Source organism: Triturus cristatus, chromosome 3_2 (genome assembly GCF_964204655.1).
Source record: "Triturus cristatus chromosome 3_2, aTriCri1.1, whole genome shotgun sequence".
Classification (NCBI taxonomy): Eukaryota; Metazoa; Chordata; class Amphibia; order Caudata; family Salamandridae; genus Triturus; species Triturus cristatus.
In genome coordinates this window covers 1,088,240,235-1,088,259,300 of record NC_140584.1, presented here as the reverse complement: position 1 = coordinate 1,088,259,300, position 19,066 = coordinate 1,088,240,235, and the positions used below count along the sequence as shown (strand labels likewise).

Below are 19,066 nucleotides of genomic sequence, written 5' to 3'. Positions count from 1 at the left end.
AGATGAAGTATTCAGAAGACATTAGTATATGTTGATCATACGGTTTTGAGGTAGATACAGTTTAAATGTACATAGCACTTTACATAATTAGCAAGGCAGCGAGTGCACAAGATTATATGTGTATTAAATAAAAATACATATTAACCATATAAAAAGGAAATTGACGATGGTCAGTAGTATAGGTGGACAATATTAGAGGTAGATACTGTGTATAAATATATGGTGGCATTTGAGGTAGATACAGTGTATATATATATATATATATATATATATATATATATATATCGGGCTTTGCAGAGTTAGCACAGCTGTAAGTGCACAAATTATATGTGTAGTAAATAGCATACATAACAATAATCTCTTCCAGACCTCTTTCTTCAAGCCGAAAAGGCTGGACCACCTGTATTGTACAGTGACTTTGGATCATGCTAATTGAAGCATATGTAATTTCTCGGTGTACCAAATATTAAGCCTTGAGAAAGCCCTGGCCTAAACCGTGCCAAGGGGCGAAACACGTGTCGGCTGTTCATTTCTGTTATGAATAAACAATACTCTGGATTTACCAATTCACTGGATGGTTTTTGTTATAGAGGGAGTGAAATTGACTCATTACCACAAGCATCCATTAATCTTTTAAGGCCATAGAGGTCCAGTGCCTTGAGTCTTTCCTCCAAGAAAACAACATCTACTTCAATAAATTGAGCAATTCGTTCCAGGTTTTGGGATCCCTGGGCCTCAGAACTCTCACAATTTTATACATAACAATAATGTATAACAGAAGTTTATAACGGACAGCGGCACACAAACAAATGATATACAGTCTGAGGAAGCTAAGGTAGGGTGTTGTGGGGGCAGGAAGAGCAATGTCACAGTTTACCCGAGTTCGTGGTAGTCAGAATTCTTTAGAGGGTGCTGTGGGAGCTGAACTGGCCCGTCAGATGGTTTAAGGGTGCTGGTTTAGAGACTTGTTGAAGAGGAGAAGTTACAGTTTCTTCTTGAAGTGAAATAGCACTAAATTGTCAATGCAGACACTTATGATAATCTGCCACATCAATCAATCAAACTGCATTTGTAAAGCGCAACACTGTCACCCCTAGGGGTATCTGGGCACTGAGTCTCCATCGTAGGCAGGGCTGGACTGGACATAGCGGGCACCGGACATTTCCCCGGTGGGCCGCCAGGGCGGGGGCCGGTTTACAGGCCCCTGGGGGCCTTTCTAGTTACAGGGCCATTTTAGCTGCATAGCTGCAATATCGGCCTTGTAACAAAATTGTCCGAAACCGGCCCTGGCAGACAGCTCGGCCTCACCCTCAATCCCCCTGGGGGGGGGCGGCCGAGCACTTTGCCAGGGCCGGTTTTAGTTCCTAGTTCAGCCCTGGTCATAGAGCTAGGTCTTGAGTCTCTGTCTGTAGTCTGCCTGCGAGGGGGCTGTAAGGAGCTGGAGGGAAAGGTCATTCCAGGTCTTGGCAGCGATGTAGGAGAAGGAGGAACTGCTGCGGCTGCGACAGATGCAGAGGGTGTGTGCGAGGGCGAGTGAAGAGAAGCACAGGTGTCTAGAGGGTTTATGGAAGTTCAGTCGATGATTGATGTAGGCAGGTCCCAAGTCGTGGACGGCTCTGTAGGCGTGCGTGAAGATCTTGAACTGTCATCTCTTCCGGAGCCACATGGTAGCACTGTTTGTCTAATTAAGATATGAGCACAACAAGAGTTGTTTATTAATTAAATATGCATAAAAAATGACTAACACCTGCTTCCTAAGCCATTCTTAAAGCTTTGTGGGCCTGCTGAACTGACCCACGTGTAGGACTGTGATGGTTATGTTGGTACTGTCATTGGGAGCACTGGCAGGGCCAATAGGTGGTGCAAGCTGCAGCGAACTCTTGACGCTGGTCCATGCATTTATTATTATTATTTTTTTTTTTTACAAATTAAGCACTGAGATGATGACGCACTCAAACATCACAAAGTAGACCGCACACCTTGGAAAACCACTCGGTCAGCTCCCGGTGCACATTCCCGAATAAAACAAGATGTCAGAGAGGCTTTTATCTCTCATCCAGGTGGCCTTAATGCTACTACGCCTGGCTCATTAGTTGCCAAAATAACTGAGGCATTTGTCTTAAGCCACCAGATCCTGTGGCTTACAATGACAGTATTGCATCTTCTTTCATCGCTAGAGCACATGGTAGACAAGCTGCTTTGGTGCAATCCGCTGTTGAGAAAGCCATGCTCCGCCTCTGGCTGAAGCCCCAGCCAATACATTCAGGCCCCCGAGAAGGGGAAGAGTCTGTATTTCCACTCCTGGCTCTAACACAACCAATGAAAGCACACAAGGACAGACTCCAGTGAGGCAGGCTCATCATGAAGATGGTCACCGACTCCCTACTGTTGAGTTGGGTAGTAGTAACACCTTTTGTTTATGGTATTAAAACTATTCAAATGTTTGCCCTGGATAGGGGCACCAGACAGGGGTGCCCGCTCTCTCCTCTCCTCTTTGCCCTCGCCCTTGAGCCGCTGGCGGCGTGGATCCGACAGGACATCCAACTCACAGGGTTGCGCTGGACGGACGGCTGGGAGGATAAAATCTCGCTCTACGCCGATGATGTCCTCCTCTACTTGTCCCACCCGCGGAGATCTCTAGTGGCGGCAATGGATATATTTACAAGTTTCGGTCGCAACTCAGGGTTCCGCATAAATTGGACCAAATCCGTCCTTTATGTCCTACATGGCGGCCCCCCCAGGCTCCCCGACGGCTGCCCGCTCACCGTGGCGGAGGACGGCTTCAGGTACCTTGGAGTGTTCTTCACCCTGGATAGGACTCTACGGTATGGAAAGAACTTACTGCCGCCGCTGCGGCGGTTTCAAAGCGACTCGGTTTCGTGGCAGAAACTCCCATTGTCCCTGCTGGGTCGGGCGGCCCTCTTTAAGATGATGGCGCTCCCCAGATTTCTATACGCCCTCCAAAACTACCTGGACTTAGTGCCCAATTCCTACTTTGTGGCTATAGAGGCGGCGCAGCGAGCGCTCCTTTGGGCGGGCGCGCCCAGGATAGCGTTGCGGGAACTCACGTTGGGATGGTACGATGGGGGATAGCCCTCCCAGATATCCGCAAGTACTATTGGGCCGCACACCTTTCGGCGATCAACCAGGGGACGTATAGTGCTGGGAATGACCCAGGCTACGGGATGGACAGGTGGTTACTCCCGGGGGGGAATTATGAGGTCGCGCTCTACTCTAAACCCGGCAAGTACCAGCTCACCGGCCCGACGAAGCATTCGGTGCAACTATGGCACGCGGCCCACCACAAGCTGGGCTGGTCTAACACTTTGACCATGGCCACCCCCCTGTGGGCGTCGGAGAAATTGGGAAGCCTGGGGCACACAAAGGGGTTCCGTAGCTGGGACCTTATCGGGATCTCCCAGGTGAAGGACCTGTGAGGATCCGAGGGGGTTAGATCCTTTGCCTACCTGCAGGAAACGTACGACTTGGCGCCTACGGAGTATTTCCGGTACCTGCAGATTAGACACTCCCTCCAGGCGAACATTCCACCCGGGACTCGACCCCCGCAGGCCTCCCCGCTCGAGGATCGGCTGCTCGACGGGCACCTGCCAGAGCATGCCATCTCACTCACGTACAAAAAACTGATAAATAACCCCCCAGATCCACTCGACTCCCTGCGGGAGAAGTGGGTGGCCGATGGACTTGAAATTGACGATGAGGAGTGGGTTGCCGCTCTGGCGTCCCCAAGGGAGGTGGCGATATCGGCTAGACTCCGCCTTGTGCAGCTTAAAATATTGCACAGAGTATACGTTTCTTGCACAAGACTTCAGGCGATGGGGGGGGGGGGGGCGGGGAGGGGCTCTGCCGGCGGGGGTGTGGGGCGACGGGCTCCTTTTTCCATATCTTGTGGGAGTGCCCCGGGGTGCAGCGGTTCTGGAGGTGAGTTGTGTTCTGCATGGGGGAAGTGTGGGAGGTGGACCTTCGCACAGAGGCGAAGCGCTGTCTCCTGAACATATGGGAACCCACGGACTTATCTACACGGGGGAGGCTCTGGGTCACGCTCGGGCAAATGGTGGCCAAAAGGAACATAGCCCGACTGTGGGGTGCAGCGCGGCTGCCGAAATTGGTGGACTGGCAGAAAGACATGGATTGGTGTATGCTGCAGGAGAAGACGGTATACACGGCAAGGGGGTGCCCCAGAAAGTGGGGGGAGGTGTGGGCGCTTTGGAACACCTACAGAGGTGACATTTGTGAGCCTCCGCAGGCCCGATTATCCGGCTTGGAGATCAAAGAGTGAATCTAGCCTATGCTCAGACCTAAGGTCAATTTTTCTAGTACTACACTGTCGTTTGCATGGCCGGTGCTGTAACAAACCTGCTCTCTTTATGACCCAAGTCTTCGTATGTGACCTTGTTATGTTTTTATGTATAATAAAAAGAGTTTTAAAAAAAGAAAATGGGAAAATGATCGCCCACTGGAAACACAGTCTGTAATGAAAAAGGAAGTAAACTCTGCAGAAAAGCAATGAAAATAAATTGCTACATGTGAAAAAAAAAAAAAAAAAACTATTCAAATGTTTGACAGCCAGTACTACAGACTGAACAAGGTATTATCCTTAGTGGTATTCGTCTGTGACAGTCCAGTGAGGCTATTGTCCTCACCATTGGACTCTCCATATATGGAGTCTAAAGCAAAGGACACACCAAGCAAAATATTGCTTTGAAACAGTGGCCTGCATAGGGTCAGCATGCCCAGGATGTGTGCTTACCATGTGCATAATAAAGACAAAGTGATAGCCATGTTGGGCCAGACCAAAACAGACCAGCAACAAATAAAGTAGTGTCGGACAACTTAAATCTAAAACGGCTGGATCTATGTTGGTTTTTAGGAGAACATCTGACTTTGTAAGTGATTTGTTCTTAGACAAATTGCACATCTATTTAGGCGGCTTAATTTAATGTGGTCCTTTCTCTAAGCTGTCATAACATGGCCCTGACCCTTGTAAGCTAGAAGAAGAGGATTTACTGATACAAAGGCTTAGAACTGGTAGACCCCATGAGGTCACAATCCTACATCTAGAATGTTTACTTCCCCTACCTTGAAAAGGTAACTCAGCCAAATCAGATACTCTGAGTTGACATGAACGATGGGGTAGGAGAAAGGGGCTGCACTACTTGTGTGCTCCGGTCTTTGGTAAAGTGGAACCACGTCACACTGACCTTGTAGTTCTGTGTCCTCATGAAGGATCACTGCCTTCAGCCTCAATCCTCTAAATGGTCACAAAAGCCCTTGTGGCTTGCAGTATCTAGATAATGAATTGGAGGGGATACTTTATCCATATAACAGGTGTATGCATTATGGTTTTATTTATTGTGGGAATCTGTTCATTTATAAATGTCATTGCGATCACAAAATGGCTTTACAGGACCACAATGCACAATTACCTAGTATGTTTCGCATATTACATATATATTTTGTAACCACCACATTGGTTGAAAAGTCCTAGGAATTGTGACAACGCTATAAAAATATCGACCTTGTTGCAAGGGTGAGACCTCATGCCTATCAGTTTTAACTTTTGAAAGGTCAGCTGCCTCTTCAAAACAAGACCAGTCCTACATGCTTTGCCTCTTCCTCTCACCAGTACCAGCGTTTGCTGAAATACTCAGGATCGGGCCGCCTTTATTTCAGTTTTGGTAACCAGTCCAGGAAGGTCCTTACTTGTCAAGTTCATTGCGTGATTTTGCTATATTTTCTTCGTAGTCCAGAATCTCAGTCTTTCTCTGAGCTGGGGTCTCCCTATCTTTTATAAACGCCTCTTGTATTATGGTATCTTTGGGTCTTTTCTTTTCTAGCTAGCATATGTTCTACAGTTTTGTTCTGTTTCAAAGGAGAGTGGATCGAGCTTCCACTATTGTTTTAATACAACATCCACTTAAAATAGCCTTCAAGGCATCCCATTCAACTAATGCGAAGGAGGCAGTCTCTTTATTGTCCCTAAAATAATTTTCAATTTCTGTCCCTAGTTTAACTTTAAACACTTGGTCCTTCAATGTAGAGAGTTGCAGGTTCCATGTGGGTCTCAGAACTAATTGTTTACTTGGCTGGAAGTCCAGAAGTAAAGAATTCTGGTCAGAGGCCAACGGGTTGGATTGGGATGCAAAATATGCCCGGGCACCCTAAAAAAATAAAAGTGACCCACATTTGCAGAATTCGCCTTTTTGCAAAACACTGCTTCAGTGTTTTAAGAATTATAAAAACGAGATGGCGGGTTGTCTAAAAGAGGGATATTTTTTAAATTCACAGAGATAAAAAAAATGCAAATGCTTTCAGGACTCTTTGTGCACGGATTAGTTAACACTGGTGAACTACACCTGAATATGATTGAGGCCACTTCTTCTCAGGCCTCCTGCACAATCTGCATACATTAATGGGCTGGCACAGAAAGAGACAGGGAATGACACCTCTGCCGCCTTAGTAAAAGTGAGATAATAGAGGCCGATCTGACTCCAGTAAGGTCGCTTAGGCCTCCACTGGACCGATGGTGGCATCTGAACAGCACAGACACAGCCCAAATCGGCCTCCATGCTGCCCAGAAAAGTGGCACACAGCATCAACTCAGATACTGGCCCATCACCTATTACCTGCCTTACCAATCCGACCCTGGAGGCCATCTTGTACAGATACTCTGCCTGTAGAATCACTGTATGCAGGCAGGATGATTATACTATTGTGTGAAGTCTAACATGTAGGTCATGCATAGAATCAGAAATCCCTCTCAGTATGGTGCAGAGCCCTCCATGAATCTTTTAGCCTCCAGTGGATCTGCTAGGTTCAGAGGACTTGGGCTATTCTAATCCTAACTAATGTAGGATCTATCCAGGTCTGCATATGCTACCCAGTTGAAGTTCCCTCCTGACACTAGGGGTTCGTGTGTCATCCCTGCTAGGTGTGTTGATATTTGCTCTAGGAAGGCCGATTAAATCTAGGTTAGGGAGATTGATGTTCACCAATGTAACGTCTCTCCCATTCAGCATACGGCTTATAACTAGGTATCTGCCTGCTTTGTATATAGTTGATTTATCCAGCAGCAGAGGCACCCCAGGGCAAACCTGTATCAAGAAACGTCTGGCATAGGCGGAGTAGCTTGTTGGTATTAGGTGACCTCCCAGCGCCATGTTGTGCCTTCCGTTCTTTCTGTGCTAAATGCATTTCCTGCATGAATGCTAATCTCACTCCTCTCCATGCATGATTTATTTTGTTCCTTTTCACTGCACTGTTCATTCCCCTAACATTCAAGATCCGGAATTGTATATTTTTCAGTCAACGGTACAAGAGAATTAGTCGCCATGAAGACTCTTGTCCATCTACTTACGATCTCTGCTGGCTCGGGAGGCCTCTGTCCATGGCATGCACCGTATGCATTTACATTCGCCTGATGTGGAGACCCAGTTACAACCTGAACGTTAAAAATCCCCGAACCCAGGATTGAAGATAACCCACCCCATATTTATGAACAACACCATAACTGTCCATTGCAGTCAATGCAGATGAGGTAACGGTCTTGAAAATACACAATCCCAGGACCCAATCCGCCCTACCCAAACCATAGGCACTCCCAACAATGGCCACAGCTAGTGCAGGGTTTTCTGGTGGAGAGTATCTGTTTCGCCTCTGTGCAAGCTTGGTATTTCTTTCCCTGATCAGGCCAGTTCTTTCACTAATCTTGAGGACCCTGTGGGTGTTTTGAGATGCCCTCGAATGAACAGTCTGCTGAGTTTGTACCTGGTACCTCCATCCTCTGGACCCATTGATTCTTCTTTTGTGCTGTGTTTTGCAAATGCTCGATGCTGCCAATACTGCCTTTTCCCTCTCATGTTGGGCTTGCTGGCATTTGGACGTTTAGAGCACGTTATCGTGAATCTACTTCCTTGCTGTTTGTACTAGCTACCTGCCACTGGATTGCTGCACCCCTGGATTGCTGCACCCCACTTCTCTCTTCATACACTTCCATCCATGCTCACCCTTCTTGCTGATCTGTGAAAAAGTTTGTTACACTGCCCAACATCCCTTTTGGTTTTGCTGGAAACAGTGGGCCATCCCTCACACCAAAGTCTCTGAGACTTTCATTTCACAGTGATGAAGGAACTCTGCCAACTTCCTGTACACCAGAAACCTGCTTGTACTTTGGCGCATCGCTCTGTCTCCCCGTGGTCCTCGGGACCCTGCTCGGTGGAGCCAGGGCGCCTCAGATCTCTTTCAGCTGGTGTAGCCACCATCCCAGGTCATCAAAATTTGGTTCCCCTCTGCTAGCATGTATTCTTCGCAGCAGGCACTGAGCAGTTGGAGCGGCCGCCATCTTGTTTAAACCGCCTGTGTTGATTTGTTGCATTTTTCAGCTTCTTAGCAGCGACTCTCTTCCAGGAAGTCAAGAGCGCCGGCTACTCTTCAGTGGTGCTTCCTGGCATCACAGATGGTGCCGTAGGAAGCAGGGTTCGGGCCAGGTAGGGAGGGAGTCTGTCGGCAAGTGGAGCCAGATGGATCTCCTACTCCATTTGGTTCATGGGTACGCTCGCCAAGAACAAGGACCAGTTCCTTTCCCTTATTGTTATCGGCTCTCAACTCTTATTCCCCCCACCCCCCTCTTTATCCGCTCTGCTCTGTTCACTACGTTTCCCCCTTAAAGGGCATCGCTTGTCCCCTACTTCCCGCTTTTGCTCATGACTTTAATTCCTAATTTTTCCTCGTTTGACTTTGTACCGTATGTCTTAACTGTTCCTGCAGGTGAAAGCGCTTTTAGAGTTCAGTGAATTAAATTAAAACTGAATTAAATGTAAAATGGCGATAAAACACGAACGGGCAGTATCGAAGGACTTCACAGAAATCGTGTTGATTAGAGAAAGAAAAACGCAAACATAAACATGCATGCTTGATGAACTTTGAAGATTTTTAATCGAAGAGACTTTCAGAGAACGATTTTAAACACTCGCAGAATTTGAATTAGTTGTGAAGGAGAAAACAGAAACATGATTACACTCTGAACAAAGTAAGAAGTGTCCTAGGGGGCTCTCAGGCTTTTTAACAATGAGAACATTACAATTAATGCCAATAGATGAACAATGCAGATCGGTAAGCCCAGGAAATAGGACATCATAACAGTTCAAGGAGCGCCTTCAAACTGTAGGAACAGTCTTTTCCTTGTCTATCAACTGGTTGGGACACAATGGGCACAGTGAGGAATTGTGGTGTGGACACTAATTAATTTTTTTATGTACCATTTATATTATTGTGTTTCATTTCTTAGTCTGAGGAAAATTACAGCGTTGCTTCATATTTTCAGAAGGGTGGTAGTCATTTATGGCATGCAGCGAGTGTGGTGAGCAGATGAGGGAACGGGCCCCTCCCAGGCGTGTCCTCGGAGTTTAAGTTTTGATTTAGTTTAAATTTTGTAAGGTACGGCTGTTACAATTAAATGAAAGATACGTGGTCCAGTGATGTAGTTCAGGATCACAGCTTTATTCTTCAGATAGGAACCAAGTTATGTCTCATGCTATGCTTCATACAATGCCATGCAATGCCCCCACCAGGAGCAGCCTCCTTGCTGCTCAGCCCTTCCACACCAACTGATTCCTTCTTCCCACTCAACACTCTCAACATTCTGATGACATCACATAGACTGAGCAGCAAGGCAAGGGCAGCAACAGAGAGGATGCATTAATCACTTACTAGATTATAACACATCCCCCCTCATCAAAATTGTAAAAATACAAGCATGCAAGATCAATGTGCATACATGCAATAAGACTAATTATAAATAAAATGTGCGGTGGTGGAAATACACACATGCAGAAGTCAACGAGCTTCAAGAATAACACAAAGCTTCACGACGTAACACTAAAGGGTAATTTTGCAAACCCTAACAACAGGGTGATACAAATACTTCAACCAAAACAAGAGTAAATCCAGAGAAACTAAAAAGTATTCTCTTCTTCCCAAACAAGGGTAAATCCAGAGAAGCTAAAGAGCATTCTCATCTTTCCAAAACAAGGGTAAATCCAGAGAAGCTAAAAAGGAAATAGTCTTCTCTTGTGCGCACCCGTAACGCACAGTCCAACACCTCACAGGAGGTAACAAGCAATTCAGAGGGTAAAACCAAACAAGCAAATCAGAGAAGCTACTAAAAAGGTAGACCTCTAATGTGCGCACCTGTAACGCACAATCCAACACCTCACACGAGGTAACAACCAATTCAGAGGGTAAAACCAAACCGGCAAATCAGAGAAGCTTCAAAAGAAGGAGTCTTCTCATGTGCACACCCGTAACACACAGTCCAACACCTCACACGAGGTAACAACCAATTCAGAGGGTAAAACCAAAACAAGCAAGTATGAGAAGCTTCAGAACATGACACGACCAGGGACACTACACTCTCTCTCCATCTATTCATACAGATACAAAACAAGAAGTCTCTCACCCCTTCTTATACATTTACAGGATCAGGTACCAGTGATGGAGCAACAGTATGGTACAACCATAAAATCATACACAAACAACCATATGAAACACTAAAAGTTGTGCTCCGCAACGCACGCACATGAAAACATGCATAGAATTTTAATTAACACAAACTAAGAAAGAATCCATGGACTCCGGTGAGCGATCTCTCACCCGAAATTGTCACCAGCAGGAAGCTCTTGGTTATGAGTTCCATGCAGCTCCAGGGGAGTTGTCCATGTTCCTTCTACGATGGACGGTTCATCGCAGACCTTGTATAGAGCACAGTAACCAGCAGAATGCAAAGCCAGAAAAGTCAATCCAAACTCGTTGGTCAGCTTAGAAGCATTAATAAAGGCACACATGTTTGTCACCTGGCTTGTGAGGTCCTAGAAATCTGCCAGGAACCGCCAAAACTTCTAAGAGTTGCCGTGAGCATCAAAGAAAAACACGTGGTTGGCAAACAGGAACTCCAAACAACCCTTCAAAATTGCTGCGCTATGGCCAAGCTCAAGATGGCAGCACGCTTCATGACGCCACGCCGGGTGGCTAACGGCGCATAGCTGCATACAGGCGTCACTGGGCAGCGGAGAAAATCGAGGACAGAAAGGATTCCCTATGCCAGCGCGTGGCAACAAACTGACGGTAAGGTGCGCGTGTACATTTTAAAATGGCAACGATGTCCAGCAACTGAAATAAATTGTAAACCACAGGATTTAACTAGAAAAGCCGAATTCTGATGCACAGTAGCAATTCTCCAGCAAAAGCTCTAACAGATGCCCATTGGAAAATCCTCCCGGCACATTAAATAGAAAGTCTCCACCAAGTCACCCAACACTTCGATAGTGATACACCACCCTCACACGGGCCGCACTGTGAAAATTCAGCGAAACACTCCTCGGTTCAGGCACTGTTAACTCCATAGTCTACACCTCTTTGCTTGGTTAACTTAAAAAAAAAAAACACACGCTGTTGGATAATCGTTAACCTGCTCTTTAAACTTGCACGACTGTGACACAAACACCGGGACTCGATCCGTGCCCCCGACCAACAGCTTAAGGGTCTGGTACATTGAGGCAGACTAAAACAGAAAACAGCGGGGCTCTTCAACACCACGATAAGGACAGCTCATGGTTTCAGTGATATTACCATCCTCTGCATCTCCGAATCAGCATAACCACTTGGCAGGAGAGGCAGTCTTCCACAGCATACTTTACAACAGTATAGATTCAAAATACACTGTATCCAATAGGCAAGCAGGAAGAATTAACACAAGTCCAAATGTATAGTACACTCTAATACAAGTAAATAATATCCAGGTCACAGATGATGCTCTCAGGACAGGAACAGTTTGGCAAAGACAGGCAGGCTTTAAGACAAAGAAGGAGTGTCTAAGACAATCTGGCACTTACTGGTTGGGGCGACCAATGAAATGGTCACTGGTGGGGCATTAGGGGTGCCAGGTTTGTTCAAATCCACAAGTTGTAGTTTCTTCAGTTTTAAAAGTCCAATCTCCATTGAAGTAGCACGCAGGTTCTTTAAAATCGTCGTTAGATTTTCTTCACTACCGCTGAGTCTGCTTAAAGGCCAGCTTGAAAAGTTCATTTTTTAGGCATATCTTGAACCATGCGTGGTTTGCTCTGCCCTTGCACTTTTGCTCAAAGCATCCCACCGCCTTGGACCCTGGCTTACCAAGGATCTGCCTCCTTGTTTCAGATGTTTGAAGGCTTGTTGCCATCATTAACAAAGCATTGGCATAGCCAATAGGTCTCGCCTTTGGGACTTTATAAGTATTTAGATATGCAACACAATATCCTTGGTGCAACAACATCACCTGTTGCATGGCTAAACACTTATAAGGTCCTAAAGGCTAGACCTATTGGCTATGCCACTACTTGTTACTTATATTTCACAATAACGATTATCAGAACGCCGAGGAGCGCTAAAAATCCAAATGCCCTTCGAAGCCTTATACATGAGAAGTAGGCGCTAGGAAATTGCACATAGCAGAACATGTGCACATATTTCAATAGCAATGCATGCCACGCTTGTTGTATCATTGCTCCGTAATGTGCATAGGTCTGCATGCATTCATTAGCATTAATATGTTTACCAGGCTGGGTGTGCGTGCAATCATTTCAGGAATGTGCACATATATTAAAGATGTATGTCGGCAGTGGGATCGTTGACAGCCGTGTGCAGAGTAATGCAGATTTAGTGAGATGTTTTGCCTTTTGTCTGGATGGATATATGATGTCACCTTAAAGGATGGCGCCCTAATAAACACAGGCCGGTGAGCGGTGAAGGCATGCAGCCAGAACAAAAATCCCTAACCCAGCCCTAACAACAGCAAAAAAAATAAACTGATGGGGCAGTCACTGTGGTACCTTTCGTTTAATAATTAACTTCTTCTGAAAAAAAGGGCATGGTTTTACCTCGCTAGGCCAGTTGGTAGCACGCCCCAATATGCTTGTTGGATGGGGATGAAAGAAATGTACTGGACGTGTTTAAGCCCTTAATTACACAGGCCACGGCCCTTTTAGAGACCTAGTGCTGTAACCAAGTCATGTGAAACGTATTAAAGATGTACTTAAATGGCGCGAATGTTTATAGTGTGTCCGCTTTATGTACTGATTGGTGATTTTACATTTTAAACAACGCCCGTGTGCAAATCGCAAACATGAAGAAACGCCTGCTCTGCTGGACGTCAGATGGCTGAAATTAATAACAACTGCGTGTTAAATGTAAAGTAGTGGTCTATTGGCCCAGTTTAAAGCAAACTCGCTTCAGCCCAGAGTGAAAATAGAGGCCAATGGCGAGGAGACGGTTAAGAATCAGGACTAAATATGAAGTAATATTAACGTTTAGATTTGAGTTAAAGATTTTAAACCAAACAAAATGCCAACAGTACTTAAGGGTGTTAGAATTGCACTATGGAATGCAAAATAATTTAGATTTTATTGCCCACGGTGGTACAAAGAGTCGCAAACTCGGATTCTGCCATTTTATATTTACCATAAGGTGCAATCCTACTGTGGCCAGCTGTCCGCTGCTTGTCCGGAAATTCAGTTTCATGCGTCTCCCCAAGCTGAGCTTTTAACGGATGTCATTTGTTTATAATGTTCGGGCTTCTGGGTCACACATAACTCAATCCCGCAGGAGAACATAATGTCATTACCTGAATGTACACCCCTCCCCCCCCCCGATTAAAGCAAAACTGGTTTCAGGTTAGCATGAAGTATCATTCGAGATCAATTCTAGTCTAATAACGGAGTGGCAGGGGAACTTTGGAGTGACCATCTCAAGAAAAGGGAAAGGATTCAACTTAAAACATGTTGAAATCTCGCCCAAGGAGAGTCATCACGGGAGGTCATTGCCCATGTCCAAGGCTCAGCACTGAGGCAGCACTGAGGCAGTTAGCAACCAACGGATGAGGCACAATTTCCTACAGCTCAGAAAGAATTACTAATGTGACATGGCTTAATAGCAACAGGAGGCTTCATTGAAGGACGAGCAAATGAAAACCTACCGGCGTGTCAGTTTGTGCCCCTACACCAGTGAGAATTCTCCAAGCTACGTCAACCACAAGTACAATAGCAGTCATTAAGAAATCGGGTTCATGAGAAGAGTGTAACTGTGACCGGGCTATGGAGGCTGCAGAATAACGCCAGACACCATGCATCAAATCACAGCATTACTTTTGGCCCATTTTTTAAACCTGAAGTGCTGCACAAATAAACAGTCTTCAGAAACCACTGGGCACGAAGTTACCATTAACATTGCTAATTGAAATGATGTGTATATATAATAAAAACAGAAGGTCTTTAATCAAGACAGTAAAAGCAGCACATACTGAAGGGGACTGACCAGCATAAAGTGCCAGAGTGAAAGAGGGCACACCGTTGGGGGCAAGATGTACATACATATTACGAAGGGCAATAGCCAGATAAAAGCTAGAATCTTTGGTTGCACAGCATGAGCATCCGCGTTCTTTGTACATCACTTTTAGTAAGGACATTGTGAAGAGCAGGCGAATGGCAGCATGGAAATCCAAAAGGGGACAAAAAACACCCGATTCAAACCTTTCCATTAGTAAGCAAATAGGACAAATTTCTAGACAGTAAGTTCAAAAGTTAAGCTGTGGAACAATACCATTTTTAAATGTCTGGAGGCCAAGACTAAAATGGTACAAAAGTACCCACATGCTAAACCACAGATTTTGGCTATTAAATACACCTAACTAATGCGTTCTGAAACAACAAGCCAGCGAAGGTCTGGTGTAAAAAAGCATTAGCCGCTCGGCCGTGAAAGTGACGTGGCCGCGAAAGTGGAAGTGATTGCACTTAATGACCCATGATGGAGGAAAGAGAGATGGCGGCTGCGCGTGTGCACGTGCGCGTAACCGCAAGCTTGAGGCCAGCAAAAGCCTGTGGTAGCACTTTCAAAACCCACTTAATAAATGTCTCGCAGAGCAGCGCATGCGCTGGCTCAGGCGAGACCTAAAAAGTGTGTGTAAAGTTTTACGGAACAGCTTAGGTTTGTATCATTGGTGCACAAATTAAATGATGGAGCCAGGCCAGACTTTAAGGATGCCCACAAGATAAATTGATGAACAACAAAATTAAACAGGAATAATTGCCAGTGGTAATCATGAAAGTATGTCTAGGCCCTTGTCGAACAACGTCAAAACCCACTGGTCACTATGAATATTTTAGGAAATTGTCTGAGGAAATCGCCGCTTCTTTGCTATAGAAGAAGGTGCAGCGACTTTGAAGTCATTGAATGCCTGCTTCTCTTCAGAGAAACGCCACTTCCAGGTTTAGGGGGACCCTATGCCTCAGGGACGGATTTTTACGTTTCTTGCCTTTCCTTTTACAAGCTTTTGTGTTCTGATGGTTGTACCTCAATGCCTGTTACTGAGAAGCAACTCACACAAAGCACTGCTATGATGTGAAAGTATTATTCAAGAGTCAAGTTCAAGGAGAACCATTTCAAGGTGTTTTTGAAAGTATTAATCACCCTACATCTGTACAGCACAGGATGCCTCCATTTGATAGGTTGTTATGGACTAAAGAGGCACCTGTGGGATTGGGGGTGGGCCCCCCTAGTTAGCATGGCCCCTGCCCCAAACAGCTTCTCCTCTCCATCATGAGCCCATATGCTCAGGGCTTTAAGTGGGCCGGGTCTCACCGGGTCTGAGCACCGGCAGTTTTTTAAAGGAGGCCTCAAAACGGGACTCTTTCGGGCTCTGTTTTGTGCCTGCTGTCACTGCAGTCCGTTTTTTCCGGACTGCAGTGACAGCAGGCACATCGCTGTGCGCGTGCTCACACTTCTCACTAGTGGAGAAGTTACAGCATGACGTCATGCCAGGTGAGAGTTGTAGGGAAATCCTTTAGAGAGAGTCATTTTCTCTCTGGATTCCCATTCTCTTTTTGGAACTCGGGAACAGCAACACTGTCCTGGTGTCACCAGGGCTCTAAGTGGAAGCTTGTCCAATATTATATACAACAAGCCATAGTTGCTGCGTATTTATCTAATGCAAATAACAACCATTGACAAAGCCAATAGTCCTGACTTGTTGTAGGTATGATGTTGCTTATTGCCACCAACCACCAGCGACCAGAAACGTTTACCAAACCAATGAGCCATCCAGTCTGTGCGATGAAATACAAAATACTCTTGAGAAGGGGAAGGTGGCAGGCGGGGGTGGCCTGAGGGAACCGTCTCATGTGGTGTATGAGCTGAGAATGGCTGCCCGGAGCCTGGCATGCACACGGTTGTCCAGGACTCACGGAGCACAAGCGCGCACGTGTTCTCCGTGGCTTTTGGGCGCAGATGACGTGCAGAGAGAAGGATTAAAAATAACCACAAACAAGTTTCCAAAGTAAACCTCTTCAGCGTAAAGGAAAACATTTACCTGTGTGACGCAGAGACCTTTGAAGCAGCTGTGCTTTGCTCGACCGCGCATGCGTTGGCCGACAGCCAGGTCTCCAGCCATGCACACAGGGCTCTTTGGAGTGAGATGCATTCCACGGCGTGAGTCTCTCTGGGGCCCGGGGTGTTTGTACTTCGGCCCTCTCTTCCCGAAGCAGATCAGGATACGGTGCTGGTGTGAGGCAGTTCAGGGGGCGGCGTGAGAGTACTCCTTTCCTTTCCCCATGGAATGTATCAAATAAGGACTATTCTTTGCGCTTCGACGCTTCGCCAGGGGTAGTGAGCGCTGTATAAATACAATTACATTTAAAGAGCCTCGTTTTACAAGTCCTGCATCGAGAGTGAGAGAGCTCAGCTACAAAGTCTGGAAACACAGACGGGACAAATTGAGAAAGGCGTGGAGTTGGATATGATCCACATCATGTCCACGGCTTAAGCTGTCCACACTCAGAACCTTTTCTAATAACAATATTTTCAATATCAGCGCTTCATTCTGCATTCTTATCTCCATTAGGTTCAAGGAGTTTGCGTCTCATCCATCCCTCCACTTCAGTGAGGCAGATGCAGAAGTTGGATGCGCCATACCCATCCTCCGCACTGAGTGAGACCACGACCTGGGCACCATCAGAGCACACAAAGAAACACAGCCCATAGCGCTCAACTAGGTTGGCCGAACATAGATATTAAAAAGCGAGGGCACAAGGAAGAGCCTTGGGGCACACCACAGGGCGGATGTGATACCGAGATAAAGGATTTTTATCAATGTAATGGTGCTTGCTGACCAACTCAAGAACGGTTGATTGGTCTTGTTTTTGTTCTTCAAGCCAGACTATACACCAGTAGCAAGGGTTTCCCTCACTAAGCCATCTTGCTTTTCAACTCGCTGCCTTTGCTTAAAGTCTAACTTTGAGGATGGATGGCTGAATGAACTGTCTCTTCTCTGTACTGATTGTAGTCTCTCTCTGTGCTGCCTGGTCTTCTTCCTACTCTATACTGATTGCTGTCCTTCACTGCACTGACTGGATTTCTTCCTTCTCTATACCGATTGTTGAATTTCTCTGCGCTGGCTGGTTCTCTTTTTTTCTCTATACTGATTGTCGTCCTTCTCTTCGCTGGCTGGTTCTCTTCCCTCTGAACTGACTGGCTCTCACCCTCTCTGCACTGGCTTGTCTCTTCCTTCTCTATACTGATTGCTGTCTCTCTTCGCACTGGCTGGACTCTTCCTTCTCTATACTGATTGTTGTCTCTCTCTGGGCTTCCTGGTTCCCTTCCTTCTCTATACTGCTTGTCATCCCTCTCTCTGCTGGCTGGTTTTCTTCCCTCTGTGCTGGCAAGTTCTCTTCCTTCTCTATACTGTTTGCCGTCCCTCTCTGCGCTGCCTGGTTCTCTTCCTTCTCTATACTGATTGTCTTCCCTCTCTGCGCTGGCTAGTTCTCTTCCTTCTCTATACTGATTGCTGGCTCTCTTTGCTATGCTTGGTACTCTTCCTTCTCTATACTGATTGTCTTCCCTCTCTGCGCTGGCTGGGTCTCTTCCTTCTCCTTACTGATTGTCATCAGTCTCTCTGCTGGCTGGTTTTCTTCCCTCTGTGCTGGCTGGTCTCACTGGTTGAAGTGCCTTGTATTTCAAGTTATTGTCGGTTGCAAAGCACATTGGTGTTCCATTAGCATGGCCCCTAGCACCCTTGCTGCTGGGTGTGGCTCTGCAAGCTACTCTAGACTACTTGTTCTGGCCCAGAGGGCATTTCTCACAGAAGCTAGCTTTGTAGATGCTCTGAGACCTTCACGAGGCAGGGAACACAGTTACAAGCTTGTCCCCAATTGACTCAGATCAATATGTATATGTTAATACCATGTTTGCATTTCTTTAACACATTGTGTCCCAATAAATGGTTGCTGAATAATGAAGTACCTGAAAACGGGACAGCAGAGTTTTTTTTTCCAGAACAAGTAGATTTTGAGCACCCTTAAACCTCTGTGGTTGCACATGCTTTTGATGGACAAAGGCACAATATTTTGTAGCCACGTTCCAGAAACCTTTAAGGAGCAGCCACAGGTTTGCTCTTTTTTAAAGTTGGCAGAGTCTGTCAAGGAAGATCTGATTAATGGCGCATGGCGCTGCCGGAAACCAGTAACACATTGTGGCATTCAGCCCGGAACACTTGCAGCCATTAGCATTACTTGTGGCCCGAAGCTACTTCTAAATAAGAGAACCGGTAAAATTAAAGGGTATGAGATGCCAAACGCGTGAATTTCTGTATAATGGCTTCTCTAATCATAAAGAAAAGAGATCAGCAACAACTCTAGAGCACAACAGAGGCAACTCAAGACCTGGGACGCAGTCAAGCTGCCGCTGTGTTACAATCAGGAAGTGCTGTGGCAGGTTAAATCAAATGTCTCATTTCCGGGCACTCTGTTGTCTCGAGCTGCCATGGCCTGCTCAGAGAGGATGCTCTGTCCAGTGTGAGTAGTGGAACTGACGGCCATCTTTGTTTGCAAACTTCCTGTTTTGCTTACAGTAATGCAAACACAAGGAGATGATGGAAGGAGCGGTGAAACTTTTCAGACACTCACCCCCAGTCACCGATCTGGGTTGAATCCATCATCGTTCTTTAGCTCACTTCGCCACCCCAGTTCAG

At 46.2% G+C, this 19,066-nt stretch overlaps 1 protein-coding gene and 1 non-coding gene across 2 annotated transcripts in view; one reads left to right on the top strand and one right to left on the bottom strand.

Moving 5' to 3' along the window:
- COL26A1 (collagen type XXVI alpha 1 chain) overlaps positions 1 to 19,066 on the top strand; it is a 779,433-nt gene that overhangs the window by 114,520 nt on the left and 645,847 nt on the right. The window lies entirely within an intron of this gene.
- LOC146859176 (small nucleolar RNA SNORA84) lies at positions 14,121 to 14,255 on the bottom strand. Its single transcript, XR_014980194.1, has one exon. It is a non-coding gene; the product is annotated as a small nucleolar RNA SNORA84 (small nucleolar RNA).